The sequence below is a fragment of the Castor canadensis genome, chromosome 4, assembly GCF_047511655.1.
Source record: "Castor canadensis chromosome 4, mCasCan1.hap1v2, whole genome shotgun sequence".
NCBI lineage: Eukaryota > Metazoa > Chordata > Mammalia > Rodentia > Castoridae > Castor > Castor canadensis.
The window spans coordinates 120,363,234-120,379,689 of record NC_133389.1 but is presented as its reverse complement, the minus strand read 5'-3'; positions in this window follow the sequence as shown (position 1 = coordinate 120,379,689).

Sequence of the window (16,456 nt, the reverse complement as noted above, 5' to 3'; positions counted from 1 at the left end):
AATGGTTTCAGTTTTTCTCCATGAAGTATGATGTTGGCTATAGGTTTGTCATATATAGCTTTTACAATGTTGAGGTACATTCCTTCTATTCTTAGTTTTCTTAGAGCTTTTATCATGAAGTAGTGTTGGATCTTATCAAAGGCTTTTTCTGCATCTATTGAGATGATCAAGTAGTTTTTGTCTTCACTTCTATTAATATGCTGTATTACATTTATAGATTTGCATATGTTGAACCATCCAAGCATCCCTGGGATGAAGTCAACTTGGTCATGGTGAATGATCTTTCTGATATGTTGTTGGATTTGGTTTGCCATTATTTTATTGAGGATTTTTGCATGGATATTCATTAAGGAGATTGGCCTATAGTTCTCATTTTTTGGAGATGTCTTTGTCTGATTTTCGGATGAGTGTAATACTGGCTTCATAAAATGAGTTAGGCAGTTTTCCTTCCCCTTATATTTTATAGAAAAGTTTAAGGAGAGTTGGTACTAGTTCTTCTTTAAAGGTCTGATAGAATTCAGCAGAGAATCCATCAGGTCCTGGACTTTTTTGGGGGCTCTTAATTGCTGCTTCAATTTCATTTTGTGTTATAGATCTGTTCAGGTGATTAATACTCTCTTGATTGAATTTTGGAAAGTCATAAGTATCTAGAAATCTGTCCATTTCTTCAAGATTTTCAAATTTATTAGAATATAGGTTCTCAAAGTAGTCTCTGATTGATTTCCTGGATTTCCATGGTGTTTGTTGTTATCTCCCCTTTTGCATGTCTGATTTTACTGATTTTGGTTTTTTTCTCTCCTCATTTTAGTCAGGTTTGCCAGTGGTCTGTCAATCTTGTTTATTTTTCAAAGAACCAACTTTGTTTCATTAATTCTTTGTATGTTTTCTTGTTTGTTTCTACTTCATTAATTTCAGCTCTTATTTTTATTATTTCTCTCCTTCTGTTTGTTTTGGTATTTGCTTATTCTTGTTTTTCTCGGAGTTTGAGATGCAGCATTATGTCATTGATTTGAGATCTTTCTGTCCTTTTACTATATGCACTCATGGCTATAAACTTTGCTCTTAGGACTGCCATTGCTGTGTCCCATAAGTTCTGGTAGATCATGTTTTCATTTTCATTAACTTCCAGGAACCTTTTAGTTTCCTCTTTATTTCGTCAATGACCCATTGATCATTGAGCAATGTGTTGTTCACTTTCCAATTATTTGCATGTGTTCAACTGTTGTTTTTGTTGTTGAGTTCTAGTTTTAATTCATTGTGATAAGATAGAATACATGGCATTATTTCTGTATTCTTATATTTATTGAGGCTTGCTAAAGCCCTAAGATATGATCAGTTTTGGAGAAAGTTCCATGGACTGCTGAGAAGGTTGTGTATTGTGCAGAATTTGAATGAAATATTCTGTAGACATCAGCTAGGTCCATTTGATCTATGGTATGATTTAGTTCTAGAATTTCTTTATTTATTTTTTTGTTTGGATGACCTGTCTATTGGTGATAGGGGGGTATTAAAGTCTCCCAATACCACTGTGTTGGAGTCTATATATGCTTTAAGTCCTTCAGAGTATGTTTAATTAAATTGGGTGCACTAATGTTGGGTGCATATAGGTTGAGAATTGTTATTTACTTTTGGTGTATTTATCCTTTTATTAGTGTGGAGTGTCCTTCTTTATCTTATTTGATCAATGTAAGTTTGAAGTCTACTTTGTCTGAGATAATATTGCTACTCCTGCCTGTTTTGAGGGGCCATTGGCTTGGTGACTCTTCTTCCAGGCTTTAATCCTAAGCCAATGCTTGTTTCTATCAATGAGATGGGTCTTCTGTAAACAACAGATTGTTGGATCTTCATTTTTAATCCAGTTTGCCAAAGTGCGTTTTGATGGGGGAGTTAAGTCCATTAACATTCAGTGTTAATATTGATAGGTATGTGGAAATTCCTGTCATTTAGTTGTTTTTGTTGTTTAAGCCTTTGATGTGTGCAGCTGAATCAATGTTACTCTCTGATTCCTTCTCTTTTCTTCTCCTGTGGTTTGGTACTGCCTGCCCTCTCATGGTTTTGTTTGCTTTCATTTTCTGTGTGCAGAATTCCTTGAAGAATTTTTTGTAATGGTGGCTTGGTGGTCATATATTGTTTTAGTTTCTGCTTATCATGGAAGATTTTTATTGCTCCATCTATTTTGAATGGTAATTTGGCTGAGTAGAGTATCCTCGGTTGAATTTATTTTCATTCAGTGCCTGGAATACCTCACTCCATGCTCTTCTTGCTTTTAAGGTTTCCGTTGAGAAATCTGCTGTGATTTTGATGGGTTTACCTTTGTATATTATTTGTTTTTTCTGTCTTATAGCCTTTAATATTCTTTCTCTATTCTCTGTGCTTATTGTTTTATTGATAATATGTCGTGGGGTAGTTCTATTTTGGTCAAGTCTATTTGGTGTCCTGGAGTCTTTGTGTACCTGAATGGACATAGCTTCCTCTAGATTTGGGAAATTTTCCATTATTATTTTGTTGAATGTATTATGAATCCCTTTTGCTCTCCTCCTTCTTCAATGCCCATGATTCTCAGGTTTGGTCTTTTGATGGAGCTGGTGAGTTCCTGCATATTCCTTTTACAGGTCTTGAGTTGTTTGACTAACAGCTCTTCAGTTTTTTCTTTAATTTCCATTTATCTTCAAGTTCTCAGATTCTGTCTTCCACTTGTTCTAGTCTGCTGGAATGGCCTTTGATTGTGTTTTGTATTTCTGTTTCATTCTTTTTTCTGATGTTTTCCATATCATGGGTCACTTTTTTAATATTGTCTATTTTCACCTTTAAATCATTTATCTCTCTATTTATAGTTTTTTCTGTTTCACTTTGGTGTGTATTTAGTGCTCCTATGAGTTCATTTATTTGTTTCTGTGTCTTCTCATATTCTTTATTTTTGGTGTCTTGAAATTTCTTGAGTGCCTCTTGTTTGTTTTGGTTGACCATGTCTAGTAACATCTCCATGAAATTCTCAGTGATTATTTGCAGAATTTCTTCTTTGAGGGTGTTCTTCTGGGCATCATATGGTTCCTTGGATTTGTTTATCTTTGTTTTGTTGGAGTCTGGAACTGGGTATCCATTTTCTTCATTTCCCTCTGAATCCTGTATTAAATTATTTTGTGGGGGAGAATGGTTTTCATCCCTTTTTCATCTTCCCATCACTCCACTTGATACTGTGCAACTATGTTCTTGGTAGACTAGTTGGTGGTTTCAGTCACCTGTTTTCTTTCCCTTGGCTTAATTTTGTTTTGTGGCTATGTTGGGTTTGTAGCTAAGTGCGTTTGTGCTATTTCTGTCCCTGGTCTGGGTGTAATTTAGTATTAGCTAATTTACAATAGTAAAACCAACCAAAAAAAAAAAAACCAAAGAAATCAATGGGAAGAGATGAACAATCAAACACAAACAGGAAACAAAACAAACAAACAACAAGCAAACAAAAATTCCAGGTTCAGGAACAATGGAATTTCAGTCTTATTTTAAGTTCTGATGTTACTCCTCCAGCATCCAGTCCTGGTGCTCATAGTTAAGCAGAAGCCCTGTCATGATCTCACCAGGTGGTTGGGTTCTGTTTTTTTTTCTTTTGTCTTTCAGAGGCAGCTGCTTGCTCAGTTTAAGTTTGTATGTTGTCCTCAGGTTCAGGAGATGAGCTCTGTAGTCCACCAGCTGTCCTGCCTTGAAGTTGGATTTTCATTGTGCTTGATTATTGGGGGCTTGTTTCTTTGCCTCGCCACTTTTCTCTAGGGCAAAGTCAGTGATTTGCCAGCTGGCCCTCTGCTGTCAGGGTGTTGTGATGGTTTGCTGATTGTTTTTCAATTTTATGGTGTTGTTTGACTTTGGATGTTGCTCACTGGCTCAGGAGATGAGCTTTGTGGACCGCTACTTGCCCAATTTCAGGCAGCACTTATCACCTGCTTACTGTCTGCACTTCTGCCTTTCCAGTCACTTGTTTACTGAAGTTCTCACAAAGATCAGGTCCTTGCTCCTCCACCCTTCTCAGGTGCATTTTCAGCATCCCACCCCCTCTGCTGTGTGCTTGTTTTCAGTTTGTTGTTTACTCAGGTCTTTTTTGGGGGGGGTCTGTCTGCCCAGTGGGCTATGCTGGTTTGTCCCAGGGGTGGCTGGGACAATACCACATAATGCTTGGTGCTCACCTTTTTGGTCTGCCAAATGTCTCCCAAGCAGGTTTGAAGCTGGCATCTGGCGGTGGCAGGTGCCCTCCTGTTTTCTCAGTTAATGTGTTGTGGAGAATCTTTCTATGGGCCAGGGGTTCAGGGTGTCAAAGTTTTGATTCCCTTTGCTGCTTTATTTCCACCAAGTGTGACTCCAGCATCTCAGCAAGATTTTTGATTCATGGAGCTCACCCTGCTTCTGCACCCTAGTCACCATTTTGGATCCTTCATTGCTGTTTTATTAGTTATAATCTCAACCACTGCCTGAAGCCGAATGATGCAGTTGAGCACATAGATTGGGGTGCAATAACCCCAGGAGCCATCCTCTGCCCATGTAGTGGGACCATAATGTTGAGTGATCCACTCTGGAGGCCATTCCTTGCCCTTCCATTCCCCTATATATATAGCATCTCACAGTCCAAGGCCTGAGGATCCCCAGGTAGAGAGCTGACCAAGATTAGCAAAAAGAAAACACAGAAGGGACTCATCCTCGAAGGTGAGATGGGCAACTCTTCAAACTCCCATTGTGCATAGACTAGTCAATTTCCAGAGTGACTAGAGCAGGGCTGAAGTCTCGTCATTTGTGGTTTCCTGTTGTCTCCTGGGAAGTAGTGTCCTGCCAGGAAGGGTTCAGGCACTCCAGAGGGTGATCTTGCACAGTGAAGCTGGTTTAAGAATGCACTCCCACTCTTGGGAGGCAGGCTTCACTCAGCTGTGGTGGATCCAAGGGACAATATCTGGTACTTAACTGTGGTGGGGGTGGATAAAACAACAAAAGGGCCCCTCCAGTGGGGCTTTAGTGATTGAACATTCCATTCTTCTACCCAAACAGAATGCCCTGGTTTATAAGGATGTGTGGGAGTTGTCAGGCTAATAGGGAGCCTCTCTCTTACCCAGTCATTGATTTTTGAGAGTGTCAACCCAAGGGCCTGAATCTTCTGTCTCAGGATGAGGTCACCTATTTCCTTAATGTCCCTCACAGGCACCTGACTAATGGGGGTGGGTGCCAAAGAGATTTTAAAAAGAGGAGAGACCCATCTGCTTGGTGGGCTAGACATAATCTTGAACAAGGCTAAGGGCAGTAACTGATCCCATTGTAGGTGTGTCTCCTGGCATAGTTTTCCCAATTGCAATTTTAGAGTTCTGTTCATACATTCTACTTTCACTGAACTCTGGACGCAGTAGGCTGTGTGTAACTTTCAAGTTATTCCTAAGCCCTTAGCCACCAACTATACCACCTCAGCCATATATGCCAGCCCATTGTCTGATCCAATAGAAACAGGTATTCTGAACTGAGGGATAATTTTCTTTAACAGGCACCTGGCAACTTCCCAGGCTTTCCACCCATCCTGAGAAGGTTCAGACAAACACCAGTAGACATTTGCATCCTCTGGCTGGTGGCGTCTCAGTGAAATCCACAAGCAAGTTCTCAAAAGGAGTTCCTCCAACACTTTGCACCTGGGGTGGTACTTTTGGCCCCTGTAGGGGATTGTTTTTGATTCACAGGCTACATTTTTCACATCCTGCCTTCTTTATGCCAGAGAAAATGGGGACATAAAAATACTGGACCAAGGTGGCCTCTAGAGCTGTCTGCCCTGAATGAGTTCCTTCATGGAACTGCTTGACAAATGTGGGAGCCAGCAACTCTGGAATGGCAATTTGGCCATCAGTGAATTCCCACCACCAGCCTAGCATGAAACTTCCTCCTTTAGTCTCAAACCAACCCTGTTCTTGTGAAGTATAACATGGGATGAATTCAAATACAGGGCATGGGAACAACACAGCTGTCAGTGAGAAGTCCTCACAGGAGGACAAACCTCAATCGGCTCACTTGGCTTCCTTATCAGCTTTTTGGTTTCCCTGAATAGCTTTTGTCTCTTCCTTCTGGTGCTCTCCTCATTGTACAACTGCTACTCACTTAGGGGCCTACACAGCTTTTAGCAATTCCATATTGTCCATATATTTTTTCCTCCCAAGTTAATGAGCCTCCTTTCTTTATATAGAGCTCCATGGACATGAATGGTAGTAAAGGCATATTTAGAGTCTGTATTGATATTTGCCTGCATTCCTGCAGTGAGCTGCAGCCTCTATGTGAGAGCAATAAGCCCAGCTTTTTGTGCAGAGATTCCAACCGGCAGCAGATGTGCTTCAATAATGGTGTCCAGAGTCATTACTGCATATCTAGCAAAACATTTGCCATGCCAGACAGAGTTGCTGCCATCTGTGAAATACTCAGCATCTGGTTGACTGATAAGTTGATCAGTCAAGTCTGCCCAGATGGAGAACACCTCATCCATAACCTCTAAATAGTCATATTCCAGGGGGACTGAATCAACCAGCAATAAGGTGGCCAGGATTAGAGACTTAACAACTTCTAGTTGGATATGCAGGTTTTCATATACCATGTTTTGATATCTGACTATTTGGGAGTTTGTCAACCAGTAATTTCCTTTATATACCATAATAGTCAAAACAGAATGGGGAACTCAGACTGTTAGTTCTGGTCCCAAAGTAAGTTTGTCTGCTTCAGCCATCAAGACAGCTGTGGCCAACAGGATGTGCAGGCAGGGCAGCCAGCCTCAAGAAGCTGAATCAAGTTGCTTTGATAAATATGCCACCAGTGGTGCCAGGACCTAGGTGCTGGGTCAAGACTCCCACAGCTGTCCCCAGTCTCTCACGTACATATAGGAAGAAGGACTTCATCACATCTGGCAAGCCCAGAGCAGGGGCGTTTATGAGTGCCCTCTTAATCTTTTTAAAGGCCCTTTCTTGCTACCTCACCATACCATGGGTTCCCATTCTCCCTGCTTTGTGGCTTCATAAAGGGATTTTGCCGAGAGAGTAATTGGGGATCCAGATCCTGCAAAAACCTATAGCCCTTAGAAATTATCTAATCTGTTGACAGGTGTTGGGGGTTGGAAGGGAACAGACAGTCTCTTTCCTCTCATAACCTAGTCTATGTTGTCCCTGTGACAAGTGAAACCCCAGGTATTCGATGGTATCATGGCAAATCTGAGCTTTCTTTCAGGTAACTATATCCTGCTTTTCACAAAAGGGAGAGAAGAAGGCAAGTTCCTTTCATACAATCCTCCTGAGTTGGTCCAGCAAACAGAAGGTCATCTATGTACTGGAGGAGTGTGCAGCCATGCTGGTTGGCTGAGAAAGCCTTTAGATCAGATGCCAAGGCAGTACCAAAAATAGTGGGAGAGTTTTTGAAGACTTGTGTCAACTGAGTTCAAGTCAATTGTCCCTTCTCTCTAGTATTAGAACTTTCCCATTGGAAGCCAAAGATGGGATGGCTCTGTGGGGCCAGAAAAATATGTCCTTAAGATCCAGTCAGGTAAATAACTTTGCCTCAGCTGGGATAAGGCCCAAAAGCGTGTACAGGTTTGGGACCACAGAGTGTAAAGTAACAGTTGCTGAGTTGACTGTACAGAGGTCCTGAACTGGCCTAAAGCCTTCAGTCCCTGGTTTTTGGACAGGAAGTAAAGGTGTGTTCCAGGGAGACTGACAAGCCTGAAGGACCCCATACTTTAGAAGTCTGTCAAGATGCTTTTGGATCTGAATTTAGGCTTTGCAAGGAAAGTAATATTGTCTCTGGCTAACAGGAATGGCTCCTGGCTTTAATTCTACCCCCACCAGAGTTATGTTCTGAGCCAGTCCAGGTGGGTTGTCCTCAGCCCATATTCCTGGAATCTTAAAGAGAAGTTCAGGCATCTCAGGAATCTCTTTCTTAGAGGCATAGAGTTGCCATTCTTCCTCTTGTGCAACTGTGTGATTTAGAATCTTGGCTTCCAGCCCTATCAGCTTTAAGGCTGCCATGTCATCAGAGTCAAAAGTTATCTATCTTAGTTGGACCTAGGGGCCAGTCTCACAGGAAACTGCAGAGTGAGGACTGGTGGTCTCAGAGTAAGCATGAGGTTCATGGGACTTGAGAAAAGTGGGGTTTTGCAATCTCAAGGACTCCTGGTGCTGGCCTTGCTGGCATATTTGCTGCTGGGGCTTTTCCATCTGATCATGCTTCCCCTTCCAAGGTTGGAAGCAAAGGGGTGGAAGCCGATGGCAAAGGTGGGTACAGTGGTACATAAGGGGTGAGGGGACTCCTCAGGGTCCCTCACTAGTATGGGTTTCTCTGGCTTTTTACATTTTTCCCTGCACTTGGAAGCTGCTGCCACTCTGGTTTCCATGACCCTACATGGTTCCTCTAGATGGGGCTTTAGCCACATCGGCTGACTGAGGATTGTATCTGCCAGTAGTCAACATAAGAAAACTGATCTGGGTGTCCAGGATCCCATACAACCACTTCAAAAATTCTATTGGCTGTGATATTAATCTAATGACCCCTCCAAGGGCCATCCTACACCAAAAGCAAGTCAGTCTACTTCACAGAGGGTCCTAAGCTTGCCAGGAGTCAGCTTGACTCTGGAATCTCCATTAAATCCCCTTTTAAAGTTGTTAAGCATGCACTCTAGGGGTTGTTCTTACTCTGACCTCCCCCCATTCCTCCTGTTACCAGATGTCAAGACAAGGACAGAAATGGAAGGGAAGAGAGTTGTGGAGAGAAGGTAAGGGGTCCTTCTTTCTGGCACACAGTGGAAAACAAATAACACCACTTCTTTGTCCATCTCTGGCCATTCCCCTCATGGGGATTTAGGTATCTCTTAGCTGAAGTGAGTCCATATAAACCCTGTACTGGAGGTCTTATTAGGGCTCACCCTAGACCATATGAGTTCACCCCAAAAGGGGATTACTAAGGTGTATTTGCTGGGAGTTGATCAGACTCCCCTTCTGCCTTGTAAGGGAGGCCTAAATTTGAACCCAGGTTCTTTCTAGTCTGATGAGCGGGGCTCCCAAGATGGTCTCCAAGCCTTTCTGTGTTCCTTTGTGTGACTGAAACTCACCTCCTCGGTTCACCAGGAGAGAAACTCCTTTCCCTCAGATCAACAAGTCTGGTGGTGCCTGGCAGGGGCAACCCTCCCAGCAGGCCGGGGGCTCTAAACCAGTGACAAGGAGGTGAAACACCACCTCCAAATCCTAGACAAGCCCCCAGAAATGTTGTAGAACAGCTCAGACAGAGAGACAGGACACCAAAGCTTTTCGGAAGCAAGTTTATTAAGCAGGCCGGCAGCGACTAAATAGATTCACATCCAAAAGTTGAGTACTGAGAACCAAGGGGGTTTTCCTTATATATCATTTAGAGTTGGTTACAGAAATGGGGGTACAGCTTGTCCCATACATGGTCACATAATATTTCATTGGCCATTTTAAGCTCTGGGGCAAGGTGACTCTTCTCTGGTCTCACCCCAGGTGACATTCCTCAAATCTGGTTTATTCTGCTTCACTGTTGCACTCATTATCTCTCATTATCTCCCTTCCCCCTCCCTGCCTTCCTTCCACAGTAAAACAAAAAAATCAATCAAAGGCAAATGATATATTGAAAAGTAAAACCCCCAATAATGGTAATGTAATAATTTGAAAATCTAGGATTTCAAAGTTAAACCTTAAATGATCATCCTTTACATGATAAAACACACTGCAGGAATCATTAAATAACAAACTCACTTCTTGGAACATAAGGACTCTCAGCCAAGTGTGGTGGTACACACTAGTTATCCTGTTCACTTGGGAGGCTGAGGCAAGGGCGTGAGGAGTTAGAGGCCAGCTTGGGCTACTGAGTAAAGACATGTCTGAAAACAACAATGACAAAAAATAAAGCAACAACAAAAAATAAAGCATGAACTCACGAACAAGCACTTATGAATGCATCCTAGACCCTTGGATGCAGCTTCACCACTGCCTTAGGCTCTTAAATACTTTAGGACTCTTGATCCACGTACTGGAAATAATCATTGCATTTTTTTCTTTTTTTCTCAAATATTCTATCTTCATCTTTGCTTTAGAATCAACTACACTGGCAAGAATAAGTTTTTACCACATGCTAGGTCACAAATACAAACTTGCCAACATTTTACTTTAGAAAGAAATCAAAAGAAAATAAAATCCTACATTTCATATTACATAACAGAACTTTCAATTTCATAAAGATACTGGAATTAAGACATTTAAATAGCTGTTATTTCCTTTCAAATAATTATTCAGGAAGTTACATCTTGATGTTACTAGTGATAAATTTGCTGAAATATTTTTAAACTTCCCTTTTGAAACTATTTTAGGATATATTTCTCCATCTTTGATGGAGAAATACATTTGATTCTCAAAGGTAAACTTAGTAAAAATATAATATAATATAAATATAACATGGTAAGTGAGTACATTATGTATTCAAAGTTAAAAATAAAGGTGACTCCCTGTGGAATTATTACAACTATGAAACAAACATTGCATTTACATTTTGTTGTTTCAAATAATAGTAATAGTAGATTTTTTTTTATAAAGACAAGTCTGGAAAGATAATATCAAAACAGATTGCACATGAAGTTTGAAATTATTGAGATGATTCATTGTATATATATATATGTACATATATATATATACTCACACACACACTCATATGTAACTTAAATATTCTTTCAAGTAGTAATTTGCTTTTTGTAGAGAGTGAATTTCTATTTGTCATACATAGAAGTTCCATTTTCATGTTACCATATTTTCTATTTCTCTCCTGACCATGTTCAGAGTTTTCTCCTTTACATTTGGCATACATAACAAGTTTATATTACAGAATTTCATGGCCTTACTTGTTAATTCAGTCACTGCCATTCCTGCATCTGTCCTGTACATCAACATTTTTACTGGCTGCAGAACACATTTTCTTTCTTTGCATGGCTGGCATCTTTTTCATCATCATCATCATCATCATTATTATTATTAATAGATGCTAGTCAATGCAGATTTTATGTTATTAAATCTTTTTTTAAAGTGTTGGATTTTATTCTGCCTAGCATTTAAGTAAGCTGAAATTGGTCATATCCTTTAAAAAGACTTGCTTTTAAGCTTGGTTAGGGGAAGTCCAGAGCAACTTCAGTCTGCAGCTAGCCCCATTACTAAAATAATACCCTTCTTAGGATTCCCTAGTATTGCATGTGTTATAAGGTTTTTTTCACTTTGACTAGGGGAAGCAAAAGTTATTTCTAGCCCTTGTGAGGTCTGGGACTTTCTAATCCTGCTGTTTAACATTAGTTATTTTTCTGGTTTTTGGTATTTTTGTTCCCATACAATTGGAGATCAACCAAAACTTTTAGGGTACTCTGCTGCAGAACTCTTGTGTGCTGTGCTTTCTGTACTTCCTTCTTCTCTGTTATTCTGCCACACTAATTGTAGAAGCCTCACTGTCTGAAACTCTACTTTTCTATCTCCTCAAGTTGTAAATATCTGGGGTTTTTTGGCTTTCCTTCTTTCTAAGGTGCAGTCCTGAAACAATCTCCTTGTATTAATCCAGGACACTCATAGATTCACCTTATTTCTCTTCTTTTGAGATCACAGTCATATATCACATGGCACTGTGTCTGAAAACTAGTGTTTCAGATGGGGTATGGTGGTTCATATCTGTAATTCCAACTACTCAAGAGGTGGAGCTAAGAGGATTGGAGTCCCAGGCTAGCCCAGGCAAAAGCACTAGACCTTATCTGAAAACAAACTAAAGTAAAAAGTTCTGGGAGCATGGCTCAAGTGGTAGAGTACTTACAAGAACAAAGCCTTGAGTTCAAACCCTAGTACTGGCAAACAAACAAACAGACAACAAAAATCATCAACAACAATAGAAAAAAACTTTTCTGTTTTATATATTTTGTCTCTTTGTCTAGTGTAAGGCTTCATTCTGCAAGAAGAGAACATAAATACCAGCAGTTTCACTCAAAAAATACTTCACAGAGCACATTGTTAGTGAAAACATTGTTCCAGTGAACAACCCATCTGTACACTGTGTGATCTTATGGGAAGAATTCTTCAAGAATAATTAACAAATATCTCCTAAGTGCTACAATGGGAGATGAAAAAAAATATTTATTGTTTTTCATATTCATTTACTGACCAAAATTTCTAGACCAAGTCAAATTAAATCAGAAAACCTCACTTGGATGTTGGTATGTTTAGGAAGCCACTTTTATTTAGTTGCTTCATTGTGCATAATTTTTCCAACCAACCATTCCAATTTTGTCGGACAATTACTATGACAATGAAATCTCCATGTTTTAACTATGGTTCCATTTCATTTTAATCCTACTTTGAAAGCCTACTTTTGAATATTAGTTTGGGCTATGTATACAAATAAGAAATCTTAATAGGTTTTCACTTTCATAAGATCATATTTTTTCTTACATTAGAATATGTGTAAGGATATAGACTCAATCTCTAGCACAAAGAAAAAAAAGGAATAAAAAAGAAGAAATAAAAAGAAAGCACATTTCCATGTGACCATATTAGATGAGAAATTTATTTTTCTAATTATTTTTAATTAGAAAAAATAAACCCAATGCTATAGTGGTTTAACTTTATTGTACTAATATTGCTGCCTATCATTCCTCCAGAAAATTCTATAATTTCAAAAATTAGAATGTCAATTATGAAAAAGACAGAGGTGTGGATTTTGATATTATCAAAAAAAATAAAATTCATTATTCCTGCTCTGGTTCTGAAGTATGTTATTGATTAACTTATCTGAACAATCATCTCTATATTTTTTTCTCCCTGAAATTACAGAAGATTGGTTGTGACTAATATTAGGAATTTGATGGACTCTGGCTGGTTTGACCAGGTGTTCTCTCTATCTCATAATTGAAGCCTACCCTTAAACCTTCTCAAAGTCAGTGTCTACTTATGTCCACAACTGGTGCCATTGTGTATTTTTGGTGAACTTTTGGTATTCAGAGTAATATTCAGTAAGATATTCAGAGCCAGTCTTTCTCTGTATTTAAACAGACAGAATCTCAGAGCTGCTGAAATAGCAATAAAAGCACAGACACACATAGCCTAAGCACAACACTTTACAGAGACTGAGAATGACATATAAGGTAAATACAGGGAGGCAAAGTAAATAGTTGGAAGATGAAAGAGAATTGGGAAAATAATGAATAATATAGAAGATGCTTTTCCAGGAAGCTTATCACCAAAATTCTATGAGGGAACCCTCAGACAGCCCAAGAACATTTTTTTAAAAATTCCTAACAAGAACCTATGTATTTATTTTTTAAAACTTTATTAGCATATATTAGTTGCACAGGGGGTTCAGTGTTACATTTCCATATATGCTTACAACATAACTTAGTTAGGCACATTCTACTTAACTCCACCATGATTCTTCCTCATCTCCCCACCACTTAATATAATTTTGGCAGGTTTCAATGTTCTATCATCCTATGTGTATAAACATTTATGAAGTGCAGTCATTCATGTATAAAGTACATTGACCATATTCACCCTTCTTTACCCTCTGTATTCACCCTTCTCATTCTTATTCAATATAGTTTTGGAATGCCTAGTCAGAGCAGTAAGACAGCAGAAAGAAATAAAGGGAATACAAAGAAGGAAGGAAGAAGTCAAATTATCCATATTTGCAGATGATATGATCTTATACTTAAAAGACCCTAAAAACCACCAAAAAAAAAACCCTCTTAGACATCATAAGTACTTTCAACAAAGTAGAAGTATAAAATATCTGAAATAGCCAAGGCAACACTGAGTAAAAAGAGCAATGCTGGAAGTATCAATATACCTTATTTCAAACCATACTACAGAGCTATAGCAATAAAAACAGCATGGTACTAGCATAAAGACAGACACTAAGACCAATGAAACAGAAGACCCAGATGTAAATCCAGGCAGCTATAGTAATCTGATTTTTGGCAAAGGAGCTCAAAACATATGTTGGAGAAAAGACAGCCTCTTCAACAAATGGTTCTGGACAAACTGGAGAGCTGCACGTAGAAGACTGAAACTAGATCCTTGTCTCTTACCCTGTACTAATATCGACTGGAAGTGATATCAACAAGAAAGAATAGGGAAAACAATGGAACATGTCAGCATAAGCAATAACTTCATGAAAAGAACTCCAATGGCTCAGCAATTAAGAGAAAGGATTACCAAATGGGACTACAAAAAACAAAACAAAACAAAAAAAAACCTTTTGCATAGCAAGGGAACAGTCACCAGACTGAAGAGGTAGGCCACAGAATGGGAGAAAATCTTTGCCAACTATACATCTGAGAAGGGATTAATAACCAGAATTTACTAAACTCTCAAAAAAATCAATGACCAAATGAAGAAATAGGCAAATGAACTGAACAGAAATTTTTCAAAGGAAAAGCACAAATGACTAATAAATACAAGAAGAAATGTTCATTGTTCCTGACTATTAGGGAAATTCAAATCAAAACCACAATAGGATTTGACCTCACTCTAGTTAGAATAGCTATCATCAAGAACACAAACAGTAACAAATTTAGCTAGAATATGGGGAAAAGGAACCCTTATACACTGCTGGTGGAAATGTAAATTAGTAGAACCATTATGGAAAGGAGTATGGAAGTTCCTCCAAAAACCAAAAACAGAACAGTCATATGATCCAGCAGTACCACTCCTGGGCATATACCAGAAGAAATATAAGTCAGGATACAAAAGAGCCACTTGCACACACGTTTATTGTAGCACCATTCATAATAGCCAAGCTATGGAAATAGCTCAGATAGCTCAGATGTGTCCAACAACTGATGAATGGATATATATGTATACATGTATACACACATACACAAACATATATGCACACACAATTGAATATTATTCAGTTATTATTCAGTCATTTTGTTGTTTGCAGATGAATGGATGGAACTGGAGATTATGGTGTTAAGCAAATAAGCCAGGTTCAGAAACAAAAAGGTCACACATTTTCTCTGATATGTAGAAGATAGATCCAAAAGATAAACATATACACAAAAGAAACATGATCATATATGCATATATAGGATATGATTATATACTATACTATAATATATACTATATATTATATATAATATTATATACTATAAATAATAATTATATAGATAATTATATTATATATTAATGATAATATATTATATTATATATAACAAGTCTTCAGTAGTGGGATTGTTTGAGAATAATAGGAGGAGATGAAAAGAGAATGACAATAAAAAATATTGAAATACATTGCATCTATGTAGGAAGAAGGCATATTGAAAACAGTTGAATAATAGAGAGTGGGGGGAAGAGTAAGGAAAAGTAATAGAGGGGATTAGACTGATTAAAGTATCATATATTCACTAGATAAATACAATGGCAAAACCCTTTTGAACAATGAATATACACTTAAATAATGAAGGTCAGGAATGTAAAACAGATCCTGTTTGGGTCAGGTTACTAGAACCTACGTATATTAAGAATAGTATGTGTTTGTGAATGGATGTGCACAGTGGGATATGTATTGCATATAGAAAGTAGATAATCTATAATTTATGTCTATATCATTTTAGTGGCATATGGGAAGGACATCAAATCTCTCTCCAACCTACAGGTGGAAAATTGTTTTTTCTCATTAAATACTAATATTCATGTTTAAATTAATATTAAAAATTGCACATTATTAATCCAAAGGATCATCCAGTCCAATATCCTGTCATTATGTTAAAATTGATATTTTCTGGATTGTGCTTTATGGAGCATGAAAAGTAACCCTAAATTCTTATAATGATTCCATGTGGTACCATCATTTATCAATTCATCTTAGATCCAATTTTGTCTTTATTTGGCATCATTTCTAGGAATAACAAATCCAATGAGCTCACTCTACAGTCTATAATATAATAATTTGGTTTGTTCTCAATTTTGCTTCTTTAAAGGGTTTGGGTATTTGTTGGTCAAGTCTGTGGTTACCATATTCATAACTATGCAATTTTAGAGGCACTGCTCATTTTTTGTTATCTTAATCAACTAGGATCTTTATGTTCTAATTTATCCTTACATGGAAAGAAAAACATAAATTTAAAATCTTGTGAGTTCTAATTGTTCTAAATGTCATACAGATTATTCACTGATGGAATAAAGATCAGATGTCAGAGAGCTATGAGAGAATAAGTTGATTGCACTGCTTTTTCTTCTCAGTGACTGTGTAGCAGAAAACTAAGTTGCAAGGGGACTTCAGCAAGGTAACATGAAAACATTCACAAAATTTAATTCAAAATGGTTTATAGACCTGAATATAAAATCTCAAACTATAAAATTCCTAGAAGATAACACAGAAGAAAATTTAGAAGACATTGAGTATGGTGATGACTTTGATTGCTTCTCTCTCTCTCACT